The sequence below is a fragment of the Notolabrus celidotus genome, chromosome 19, assembly GCF_009762535.1.
Source record: "Notolabrus celidotus isolate fNotCel1 chromosome 19, fNotCel1.pri, whole genome shotgun sequence".
In the NCBI taxonomy this organism is placed as follows: domain Eukaryota; kingdom Metazoa; phylum Chordata; class Actinopteri; order Labriformes; family Labridae; genus Notolabrus; species Notolabrus celidotus.
The window spans coordinates 8,054,442-8,066,956 of NC_048290.1; the positions used below are offsets into that span (position 1 = coordinate 8,054,442).

Consider the following 12,515-nt stretch of genomic DNA (forward strand, 5'->3'; position numbering starts at 1 on the left):
CTGTGAGATTAATTTTTCTCTTCCCATCTTTGGGCTGTCAACTCAGGGTATGGAGTCATTTTTTAAAGGCTGCTGTTCCAGAGGAAGGGAGACTGATTGAGTTGTGGCCTTTTTCTGAGTGGGTAAAGAACAGGATTAATGCCTAACTCTCAAACCAACACGTAGGAAACTTAAAAAAAAAAAGGTGAGAAAATGTCTCATGTGTGAGCATCAAATAATGAAAGTTTATGAACATGTGTGCTGTGTACCATGTTATGAATTATCATTTATGATGTGTAATCTGTTCATATAGGAATGCTGGCAGGCCTACATTAAGTGAAATGTTTTTGGAAAGACTAATTATACCAACGCCGTTTTAGTATGACTATATGCCATATAGCACAAACATTACTCAACCACTTTCCTGTGCAATTTATTGTCCACCAAACCTCTTCGTAGAAAAGAAGTTGCCCTATCACAGCTTTTTAATCGCAACGTGACGGCAGGCCTGTCAAGCTGGATTTTTTTATCAAAGTGGTGTTCAGGGGAGTTTAATGAGCAGCAAAACTTCCAATTTGGCACCAAAACTAAAAAACAGAAGAGCAAAAGTTAGAAAATTGTGTTTGTTATGAATGGTGTAAGCTATAATCATTTGTCTGACTAGCTAGCTTACTCTAGAATGCTTACATTATTACCAAGGCCCAGGAGCAATAAACCAATTACTTAATCTGTAGGATTACAAGTAAGGTTATAAAAGAACTGTCTTTACTCCCTTTTTTTAACACTTAGTGCATCTTTGTCCTGCTCACCAAACTAACCCTAGTTACGCTTCCAAGAATCATGTTAGTAACATATGTAGCTCTAGCAAAAGTTCAGACAGGGAGACTATAAAAGCAATCACAGCAGTTGTTAAATTCTCCTCTCCCCGTCGTTCAATAGCTCACCCTTCCAGCTGCATGCTCCTGAGCTGTCATTGGTTAATCAGCGGTGGCGGTCATCCAATAGCTCAGTGGCACGCCCTTATCCTCAGCCTATCAACTTTCTGCTGTCTTTTTAAATGTGTCTCTCTCTACAGCTAGTTCCTTCTTGCATTGATGGTGCGCACCCCTCCGCCTCCCCATCTTCACCTGGTCTCTGCAAGTCTTCAATTCCTAGGATTCATCAACCGCCACCATCAGTGTCTGGACTATAGGGGGATTTCTTCAGCTGCCAAATTCACACATCCTACGCTCACAAAATTATCCCCATAGAGTCCTTATGCCAAATATTTCTGCCAAGTTTCATTATTCATTAAGTTGTAATAAATAACCTTTAATCTTCAAACTGTGTCTCTCCTGATTAAAATATCCTTATAATTAAGCATAATTAAGCTAGGCAGAATTTTCAACTGGCTACATGGTAACATTAGCTTTAACAGTTAGCTAGCTAAAGCAAACAAAATCTACGAGTGAAAGTTATTATTTTGGCCTTGTCAGGTGTTGTTGACAAATCTGTCCTTTTCTACCTCCAGCTGAAATGAAGGGGTTACTGTTTTGAAACCACTGATGGTTGAATTTCCACAAAGGGGGAGCTCTACAGGTTAAACATTAATAGGTTAGCTAGGAGGCATAGGGCTCCAAAGAAAGTGAATTGCAGTCATAAAGATACTGCATTTGAGCCACAGGGGAATGACTATACAGTAATTTAAATGTGATTTGTATTTAGAAACATGCTGTCCCATTCCCTGCATTAAAGCAGAATTACATTTTTGGTTGAAATGTGTAACCTATTAGTATTTGTGAAAGTGTTTCTCCAACAGTGGACATGTAAGAGTGTCACATCACCTCTCAGAAATCCAGACATCACCATTGTCCCAATGTCAGTTAATACGTTTCCAGAGGAGGGAAGCAGAACAGCGGCTAATTCAAAAACCCAACACCGCATTGGCTGCCCCGCTGCCTGTAGGAAATTAAATCTGCATTCACCTAGGGGTTCCTGAGAACCAATGTTCTCAACAAAGGGAGTGAATCAGAGGTTGGGCCTGCACTTTCTCATGAACTCCTCCCTACAGACTCTCACAGCTCCCCTTCTACCCTTCCTGTGGCCACTCAGAGCTGAATAGCTGATTAAGCACACATTGATTAGCACAGACTCATTAGCACCCTGTTTGCGTTGACCCCCCTCCTCCCCTCCAAAACCCACCTTTTCCAAGTAGCACACACACACTCAGGCAGACACACACACACTCTGCCTCTTTCACTGAGCCCCCTCGCTGCCCTGACTCAAACGGATTAACAAGCACAATATTTCTGCCAGGGACAGGAAATCACTGAACACTTGTCAGGAAGCCTGCGATCGATGGATTTCACATCATTGACCCCCTCTCACCGCCTGCGCCCCCTAGCCCACCCCTGCCCCCCTGTCCCCGACCTTTCAACACCACCTACAGCAACTCATTCTCCATTGTAAGCCTGCTTCAGCGTCTTAGCCCTGATTTTATATCTGCATACTTATTCATATCATAGCAGGCATTTATCAAACTCCATGAACAAACACCTGCTCAAATTCATGTTCACACGAACATGTATGCCAAAAAATGATCTCACTCCTTCACCGAAGTTTAACTCAAGTTGTTAACACTTTTTTCTCCCACCTGTCTTCTCATCAAATGATTCCCTGCTGTGTTGCTAGCTCAAGCTAAAGCACCTATGGGCATCTCCAAGGTTTACTTAATACATCACAAGCGATAAAAATGCAGAGTTAATAGGCTGTGTGTCTGTATTTTTTAAGCGTGTGTGTTCGACACACCAGTTTGTGAGCATTTGCATATTTTTCGTTGACACAAATGCAAAGTATTAAAAAAAGAAAAGAACTGTTGGTGAAAAGCGACTTATTCCCAAAAGGCTCACATATTCAGCTCAGTAGATGATGTAAGATGAAAATATCTCAGCTGGAACCGAATCAATATACACTAAAATATGTGTGTTCGGGTAGCTGTCCAATTATGACACAGTTTTGTTAAAATAAAGGACAGAGAAAATAAACGTGTTGCTGATTTCTCCATCTGCCATCTGTTGCTGGAAGATTCACACAGAGAGAGAAAAAGAAAGGGAGGGCTGCTTTGACTGTTGAGACTCATGCAATTTGTACCCGCTTTTTTGGTTGTGCAAATTTCAATTGGTCTGTGAGAGAACAACAACATTTTCTTTTGGTTTGAGTTGCATTTAGCACAAGTCCAGGATCATTTTGCAGAAGAAAGAGGACATGAGAGACTTGTTCCAGACAGTAAATGCTTCAAAAGACATAAGAGAGCAACAACAAAAAAAGCAACATGATTCAAATGTTTTAGTTATAAAACCGAGCGCATTCTTTCTTATCGCCTGAAGAGGCTTTATGCCTCATGGAGGTTTCTTTTCTGGCTGCTGTGAGCTTTCTGGAGTGTGACAAATAACCCAGCAGGCCTGGAGCCCACAGCTCAGTAAGCATTCCAACAATGCCATATTACTACATTAATATTTAAGGTCTAATGTTTCCCTAACTGGCATTCAGACAGCTGGCTAAGGGCTTTGCTCTAAAAGCATGTCAAGGCTGGCGCTCAGCAGAATGTCATATATGTTGGTGGTGTGTTAAATGCTTTGTAAAATAAGCAAGAAATATGCAACCAATGGTAATGTTTAATGGCTTTTAAAGTATTTCCTGTCTAAATGCCTTGGCTAAAATGACTGAAGATAGACTAAAGCCTGATTTCTACTTCTGGGTTGAATCGACGGCATAGCCTACCCCGGGGGTCCGTGTAGCTCCCGTACCTACACAGAGGCCTACGCACGTAGCTGACGTTCACCTCCTCCAAAATGTAACTTGTACATTGTACAGTGTATTTCATCTCCTCCTCTCTATTCTTCCCTGTAATCATGTCTTTATGATTTTTTTATTTTACCTTTATTTTACCAGGAATACTCCCATTGAGATACAGAGTCTCTTTAACAAGGGAGTCCTGGCCAAGACAGCAGCATAACAAGTTTCACAAATAGAACAGGACAAAACATATAGTGACAAGTATTACGTCGATTTATAAATGAGCAGTGTTAGGCTCTAAAACATGTGCACAAGCTGATCAGATCATCCTTTATCTTAGTTTTAAAATCCTCCAATCGAATTAAACAATCCAGTTTCAGGCGACCCTGAAGTTCAGACCAAGAAGAGGGAGCAAAGACATTAAAAGCACTTTCACCAAACAACAACATGTATCAGCTGTAGATTAACATAACGCGTTCTGAATCGCCGTGGAAAATTAAACAGAGATCGTAGCGAGGCCGGAAGGAGGCGACCAGACTATCAGAGAGACCGCACTGCCCTCAAGCGTTTCGGCAAAGAATTGCTGCACGACATGGACACATTGACGTACAAGTATGTGAGGCTCATGTCCGTGTCAGCCCCTGCTGCGTAGGGGCGACGCAGAAGTATAAATCAGCCTTAAGTCCCCACAGTAGTAGGTTACTCTGAACTTGCTAAAAACTGCTCATTCATTTTTTTAATTTTACAACTTATCAAAAAAGAAGCTGTTTTGTAAGACCATGTAACTGTTGATAAAAAATACAGTGTCCTTCATCTTAAGTCATGTTTCAAAGCTTTGCTCAATTCAAGGTTGGTAACTGCAACAGCCTTGCAAGGTCTAGGTTGACTTACAGCTACATTTAATTTGTTCCCAGACTTTATGTCTAAAACTTTTTCTTATGTCACGCTGTCCAATCATGAAAAGAAGAGCCCTAAACCCTTAACATTTTAATAAAAATGTTCAATTATGATGCAAAGTGTAGAGAAAACAGATAAAATATTTGTTTTATGAAAAATATAAGCTAATTTTAAATATGATGTCATCAACATGTTTCAAAAAAGCTGTGTAATGCTGAAAAAACCCACCTGGAGGAATATCTCCAAACTAATCAGGTAAAAGACAAAACTGGATGGCTGTAATCTCCCTCAGGCCGCATTAAAAACAGATATGACTCTGTAGTGTAACTCACTGCATGGACTCAAAATCAACTCCAAACGTCATTGTTTGGGTCGGTTGCTGAGTCCACAAATGCAGATGTAATGTCAGAGACTTCTGTGAAAATGAACACCTACCATCAGTATGCTAAGGACTAACTGTAAGAACAGAAACCAGAAACCATTTAAATGAACCACTATGGTTTATACTGTGACCCATTCCACATCTGTTAACATTAGAGAGACAGGTTCTATACTGCAGCCAGTCAGTGGGAGATCCTTTATATTTTTTGGCTTCACTTTTGAGGAACTGCCATATCATCCATCTTTTTGTACAGTCTGCTAGTCCCCTCACATGGACATACGTTGAAGACATAAAAACCATGTGGACTCCAAAGTTCCCATGTTGTCTGCATGCCGATGACATGAGGTGATTGTGTGTTCTTATTGAACCTGTTATAGTGTGACAGCCTGTTTATGGGTGTCTCCCATGGTGCAATCTGGAATAGGAAGAACCAGAGGAAGACAATTAACAAATGACTCACCACTGACAATATCACTGTATCACAGAACGCAGATACGACGTTAAAGAGCCTGATGGTGTTACATCTGATGATGCATGCGCTCCAGGTTGCCGAAGGAAAAAACATCTTGTACCCAGCCTCCATCTGACCTTGACTCACTGCCTGCCTTTTGACTCTGATGTCACCTTCCTCATCAAGTCATTAGTGCTGCATGTGTGTTAGCACTTTTATAAGCAGACTGATTAAGAAAACATTTATGATTTGAGAAAACATCTCCTGAGACATGCATCAGTCACAGAAACACATCATTCTCTGGCATACATTACAGACCTTGTGACAGCATGCTTTCCTGCTGTTTACAACCTTGCCAATTTTTTTTTTTTTCCCCTTTCCCTTCTGGCTTCTTTTCTCCGGTCTGGATGTACCTGTTCTCTCCTGTGTTTTAACCCCCTACAGGTGACAACACAGCAATTAATTCCCTGGTGCCTGGATTACTTCATAGCTAAGGTGGCGGACAAGCATGCGTGGGAGTGATTTGATATTTTACACAGCAAGAGATACAGTCAGTTTTGACACGAAAGAGGAGCGGAAGCTTGTGGGATCTCAAACCTGGAGGCTAAATTCGTGAGACGGGGAGGATGAACATTTGGGGGAAGAGCTGCTGGTGCACTGAAACTGAACCCAAAGCTGCAGATTAGCAGGGGGGCAGACGCTGACGTATGCGTGTGTGTGTATGTATGCAAACGCACGTGTATGTTCGCCTGTGTATATTTTTGTGTGCACAGGAATGTTTGCCATAGCTGCGATAGAAGGAACAGATGGGCGGGGGAAGTGGACTCCTGTGCCTGAGGACTACTGTGGCGCTTAGGATCAGAGTGCCGCCTACGTTCCACCCTGGGCCCCAGTTACCCACTACAGCACATGGAGCCTGTCCAGCACCAGCCCATCATGGACCAGCCCCCCGCGCCATCTGTCTCCTAGGAGAGACAACCCCCCCTTCCCTCCTGCGTCCTCTTTCCTCCTCCTTCTCAGCGCTGTGTCCTCGCCAGTCCCGCTCCTCCGCGTCGCCACCCCCGTCGCCGAAACCAAGAAAAACAGGCCGCCGAGCAGTTACACGAGTGTTACGTGTTGCTTTTTGGAGCTCTGAGAAGACAGAAGGAATTTGGAGAGATGACTCAAAGAGGAGATGGAGAGCCAAGCTGTATTTAAACTTATACATCAAGAAGACAGAGCGGTGATTTATTTATGACAAACCTGCTTTGGTACAGTTTTCTTTGGATAAATCGGTCTTCAAGCATCTTTGAGAGAGTAGCAGTTGGCACAAACATAATACAAACATAATCTGAAACAAACCAGTCTTCATGCTCAATTACAACACGTTCTTACAAATCAAAAAGGATGTTTCAGGAAAAGTTTTTGTCTAACAAATCTCTGTGACATTACATCATTTCACCTCAGCACCATCTCTAAAATTAAGCTAAACCTGATGACTGAAGTCACTGTCAGGAGTGTTAGCTGATCAAATTAATTCTAAGTATTACTTTTATGCCACATATGCATCGAAATTTGAACAGCTTAGTATGGATAATGTACAGAGAGGGAAGAATGTATTGAGTGCACTGCTGAAGACAAACTTTTGCTGGCTTTAAAGTTTAAAGACTCTCAGAAAAATAGTTCATGCAAAGGTGTCATCCTCTCAAAAATTGGCCACTCGGGTTGAGGTTGAGTTTGAGTTTGCTGGTCAAATCACACATGCCATTCACAGAAGCAGTAGGGCTCAAATCCATTTTGCTGTTCGTCATTCCCCACTCCCTCATCCAAGTTTCCTACTCTAAATGGACTTTGTAAATGGTAAATGGACTTGTACTTATATAGCGCTTTTCTAGTCTTTCTGACCAACTCAAAGCGCTTTTACACACTACTTGTCGCATTCACCCATTCATGCCCATTCATACCCATTCACTTTCTGGTAGTAGAGGCTGCTATTTAGAGTTAGCTAATCTCATTCATACACATTCACACACCGCTGAATAACAGCAGGAGCAGTTTGGGGTTCAGTGTCTTGCTCAAGGACACTTCGGCATGTGACCGCAGGAGCTTTCTGATCGATAGACAAACGACTCTACCCACTGAGCCACAGCCGCACCACTGTCCTATCCTCTCAATAAAAGCAGGAAAAAGCCCCCAAAATGATCTTGCAACCGATTGAAGTTGAAAACATTTGTTTCATTTTTAAAAATCAGTATTTTTCCAATGCTATTCAAAGGCTTTGGGGCTACGAGCTGAGCTGCTGCAAGCTCCTGCCTCCGAGTTGCCCAAAATCCCTCATCTGGTTAAATGGTGTACAGTAGCTATAACAGTGGTGACACACCTTGAAACACTATGAAGGTAGCTGGTTTCATTTCTTCCATGTCTGGCCAGCAGTCAGTAATCCCAAAGTCTATGATAAATATGCATCTTCTAGGTCAGTTGTTCTCAAAGTGGGGTCCTGGGACCCCTGGGGGTCCGCAAACCATAGCGTGGGGGTCCATGAAATAATTTCAATACATTTCTAATAAATTATAAAATTGCGCTGTGTCATTACAAAACAGCATATACACCATTGATATGATACCATTTGGTGGCTCAAAAGGATATGTGAGTCATGCTACTGTTAATTTTCTGAAAGCGTTTAAGATCAATTACTTGAAAAGTATAAATGCTGTCATAATGAGTCCACAAGGAATGAAATGACCCTCTGTTTTAAAAGTATACAAGTGGTATTTACTTGGGGGTTAGGGTTAGGATTAGGGTTAGGATTAGGGTTAGGATTAGGATTAGGATTAGGGTTAGGGTTAGGATTAGGATTAGGGTTAGGGTTAGGGTTAGGGTTAGGATTAGGATTAGGATTAGGATTAGGATTAGGGTTAGGGTTAGGATTAGGGTTAGGGTTAGGATTAGGATTAGGGTTAGGGTTAGGGTTAGGGTTAGGATTAGGATTAGGATTAGGATTAGGATTAGGGTTAGGGTTAGGATTAGGGTTAGGGTTAGGGTTAGGGTTAGGGTTAGGGTTAGGATTAGGATTAGGGTTAGGATTAGGATTAGGATTAGGGTTAGGGTTAGGGTTAGGATTAGGGTTAGGATTAGGGTTAGGGTTAGGGTTAGGGTTAGGATTAGGGTTAGGTTTAGGGTTAGGGTTAGGATTAGGGTTAGGGTTAGGGTTAGGATTAGGGTTAGGATTAGGGTTAGGGTTAGGGTTAGGGTTAGGATTAGGGTTAGGGTTAGGGTTAGGGTTAGGATTAGGGTTAGGGTTAGAGTTAGGGTTAGGGTTAGGGTTAGGATTAGGATTAGGGTTAGAGTTAGGGTTAGGGTTAGGGTTAGGATTAGGGTTAGGATTAGGGTTAGGGTTAGGGTTAGGATTAGAGTTAGAGTTAGGATTAGGGTTAGAGTTAGGATTAGGGTTAGGGTTAGAACCAGAACTAAACTGAAGCAAACAGAACCAGAACCAAACTCGAGCAAACAGAACCGAATCAGAACCGAACCAGAACCGAACCAGAACCGAACCAGAACCGAACCAGAACCGAACCTGAAGCAAACAGAACCAGAACCAAACTCGAGCAAACAGAACCGAATCAGAACCGAACCAGAACCGAACCAGAACCGAACCAGAACCGAACCAGAACCGAACCAGAATCGAACCGGGGCCGAACTCAAGCAAACAGAACCAAAACAGAACCAAAACAGAACCAGAACCGAAACAGAACCAAACTCAAGCAAACAGAACCAGAACCAAACTTGAGCAAACAGAACCGGAACCAACTCAAGAAAACAGAACCAGAACCAAACTCAAGCAAACAGAACCGAACCAGAACCGAACCAGAACCGAACCAGAACCGAACCGGAACCGAACCGGAATCGAACCAGAACCGAACTAGAAACCAAACCACAACTGAACCGGAACCGAACTTAAGCAAACAGAACCAAAACAGAACCAGAACCGAAACAGAACCAAACTCAAGCAAACAGAATCAGAACCAGAACCAAACTCATGCAAACAGAACCAGAACCAAGTCTAGCAAACAGAACCAGAACCAACTCAAGCAAACAGAACCAGAACCAAACTCAAGCAAACAGAACCAGAACCAAACTCAAGCAAACAGAACCAGAACCAAACTCAAGCAAACAGAACCAGAACCAAACTCAAGCAAACAGAACCAGAACCAAACTGGAGCAAACATGATTAATGTCCTCAGTGCAGGTTAGCATTGAGAATAAACAGATGCCTCAGCTTTGATAGGGCTGATCCGATTTCTCCTCTCAGTGAGTATTTGCCCGGTCTTTGAGAAGACTCTCTTAGAAGGAACAGATGAAGCCACAATACACAACCTCCCCTCCATTACCTGTATCCTATATCCTCACATGTGATGTGCCGCATGGCCGCCATGCTGACCAATCAAAACAAAGTTCTGCTGTGAGCAGAGCTGGGGCTGAGCACTGTGAAGGCTAAGCTGGGAAAGGAAAAAACTGGGAGCTGGCTCTCTCTCGATGCAAAGCGGCTCCTTTGATTCACTATAAATATTCTTTTGATCATGACACATCACTAATGTGCTTAATCTGTGTTACAATTATGACGGGGTTCTTGGACAATTTTCTCACCTGTAAGGGGTCCCTGGCTCCTAAAAGTTTGAGAACCCCTGGTCTAAGTAAAACAAGAGTTATGTGTATGCTAATACAACAGGAATAAAATGTGCAATTTTCATATAACACTGATAAAGCTGACCTAACCAACAGAATTTCACTTGTGAAAATAAGCGAGGGACAATGTATAGGGGCGGGTGGTTATGCACATAAGACTCTTGACAGGGTGAGCAGGACCCTGACACACAGCAAAGGGCTCTTTATGTCATTGTTTCTATTATTACTAACACTCTAGGTTTAACTAACTTTGCAGTTATTAGCAACTTAGAGCTGCACTCACCAGCTCTTCAGCTGTTGCCTGGATTGCAGGACAGGATAGATGGGGCTCTGTAACTCCTAGGGCTGCTCTCACGGCTGTCATTATTTCCTGACTCAAGACCAGAATGAGATGGGAATATGCCACAGTGTCAATAGGCAGACGTGAAATGTGCTGTTGAGAGTTATTTATCGTTGTTATGGTTTCAACTAATGAGAGTATTAGTTGAGTATTTAGCACAGCTGGGTCACAGAACAAATAAGAAAAAAATCTGCATTCTATGTTATCCATCTTTTGTGTCCGTATCAAAAAGAACTCACAAACATCGTGGCCTTATTGGCTCTAACTTGGGCAGTAGAAAAAAAGCAAAAACAATATGCATGTTTGGCTTCACTATTTGGTTGTTTGTACTGTATTAAAGAATGGAAAACTGCTCTTGTTGTGCTTTTCTTTCTCCTGCTCATTCATTTTGTGCTTACAAGAATACCACCAGATAAGGGTCACTCAAGATAAATGTGTGAGCTGAGACGCACAAGCTAAACTAAGACCAAATACTCTTTGTTCAGCTGTGTTTATCTACTCCGATGAAACCTTTGGCCTGTCTTGATCACCTGTGAGCTCCATCAGAAGCTCCCAGCCCTCTAACCGAGGGGGAGTGTCTGATGTCTCGTAATGCCTGGCCTCTCTGGTGTCTGCGGAGATAATGAGACAATACTGTACCGAAGCTCTGACACCATGCTGGGCGGGAAGGTTGGTCGGGGTGCAGTAAGGACCGATAATGAGGGACAAACTCTCGCAGGCATGGGGGTAGTGGCGGTGGGCGGATGGTGTTTGGAGGCAAACGCAGCAGGTGGTTCAACATGAGCCGGGAGGGAGGTGGAAGAAGAGGAAAGGGGGGTTGGAACAAAGACTGGCAACAAAATGCTGTGGACAAGTGAAAGAAAAAACAGAGCGTACAACAGATTAATGAAGACACAGAACAGCTGGACATCGGGTACACTGTGCACATTTATTTGTTGCTGTGTTTCAAACTTATACCAAAGGAACGACAAAAGAAAAGAAAGCTCCAAATACTCGCTAACAACTCTATAGATTCAACCCCTAATTTATTTGAAAGGAGGAATCCCACCTCATTAAATGGAAGGAAAAACATTGACAAACACTCTTCAGGCTCTCCTCCTATAATGACAAGACTATTATGATGGTAAGGGGGTGTTAATTTAGCCCAAGACAAACAAAGCTTCTCTCTAACTACCCCCTCTGTGTTATATTAATATAGCTGTGAACACTCTCCCTTAGGAGTCACCGACGGAGCGCTGCGCTTCCCCCCCTGCCTGCACTGAATCTCCCACACACCACATTCATTTGTGCCTCTGCTACTTCCTCCACTGGGCTAATTTCTTGGGCCTGTTTTCCTCCTTTTTAATTCAGTCCCTGTTTCCCAGATATTCATTAGTTTCTTCCCTTTTTTTCTTCTTTATTTCGAGTTTCAAGCAATTCCTAAAAGAAATTGGAGTCATTTTTTGATGATCTATTCCAACTGAAAAGCTGTTGTGGAGTTGTGGCACCTTTCTAAAAAATAGCAGTTACAGCATTGTGCTGTTGTTAATAAATATGCTAATACATACACAGATCAGTAGCACAACATGATCACTGATTGGTGAAGTGATAATACTGGTTATCACTTTTCAATGACACCTGTCAGCAAGTGGGATATGTTCAAGGCTGGACATTTACACCTGCCAAACCGTCAAACACGAGTGGATTTCAGCAGTGGTGTGTAACACAGCCACTCCCACTAACCACTTCATATTCTACATATCATTTTTAATTGTAGTCTACCAAAAGGAATCTCAAATAATAAACTGACTGCAATGTGACAATACAACTATGGAACTTGTGCACTAACAACACGGTTGTTTGCTCAATGGTCCATTCATGAACTGTGTAAAAGTGTAACAAAATCCAAAGAGCAGACAACATACAATTTCTTCAGCATTCAGACAGGATCATGACCGTTTAAAGCAACTGGTGTTTCAGTTTAAATAGTGACCCTGTAATCTGGAGACTTTCAGCCAACTGTGTCAGTGGTTGTCGTGTTTATAACAAAT

At 42.4% G+C, this 12,515-nt stretch overlaps 1 long non-coding RNA gene across 1 annotated transcript in view; it reads right to left on the reverse strand.

Moving 5' to 3' along the window:
- Window positions 1–5,131: 5,131 nt before the first annotated feature.
- The window catches only part of LOC117831670, a 209,307-nt gene continuing 201,923 nt past the window's right edge, over window positions 5,132–12,515 (reverse strand). Inside the window, exons 6-7 of the long non-coding RNA XR_004635043.1 lie at window positions 11,125–11,328; window positions 5,132–5,447 (exon numbers count right to left, since the gene is read on the reverse strand). This is a non-coding gene — a long non-coding RNA (uncharacterized LOC117831670). The remainder of the gene's footprint in view (window positions 5,448–11,124; window positions 11,329–12,515) is intronic.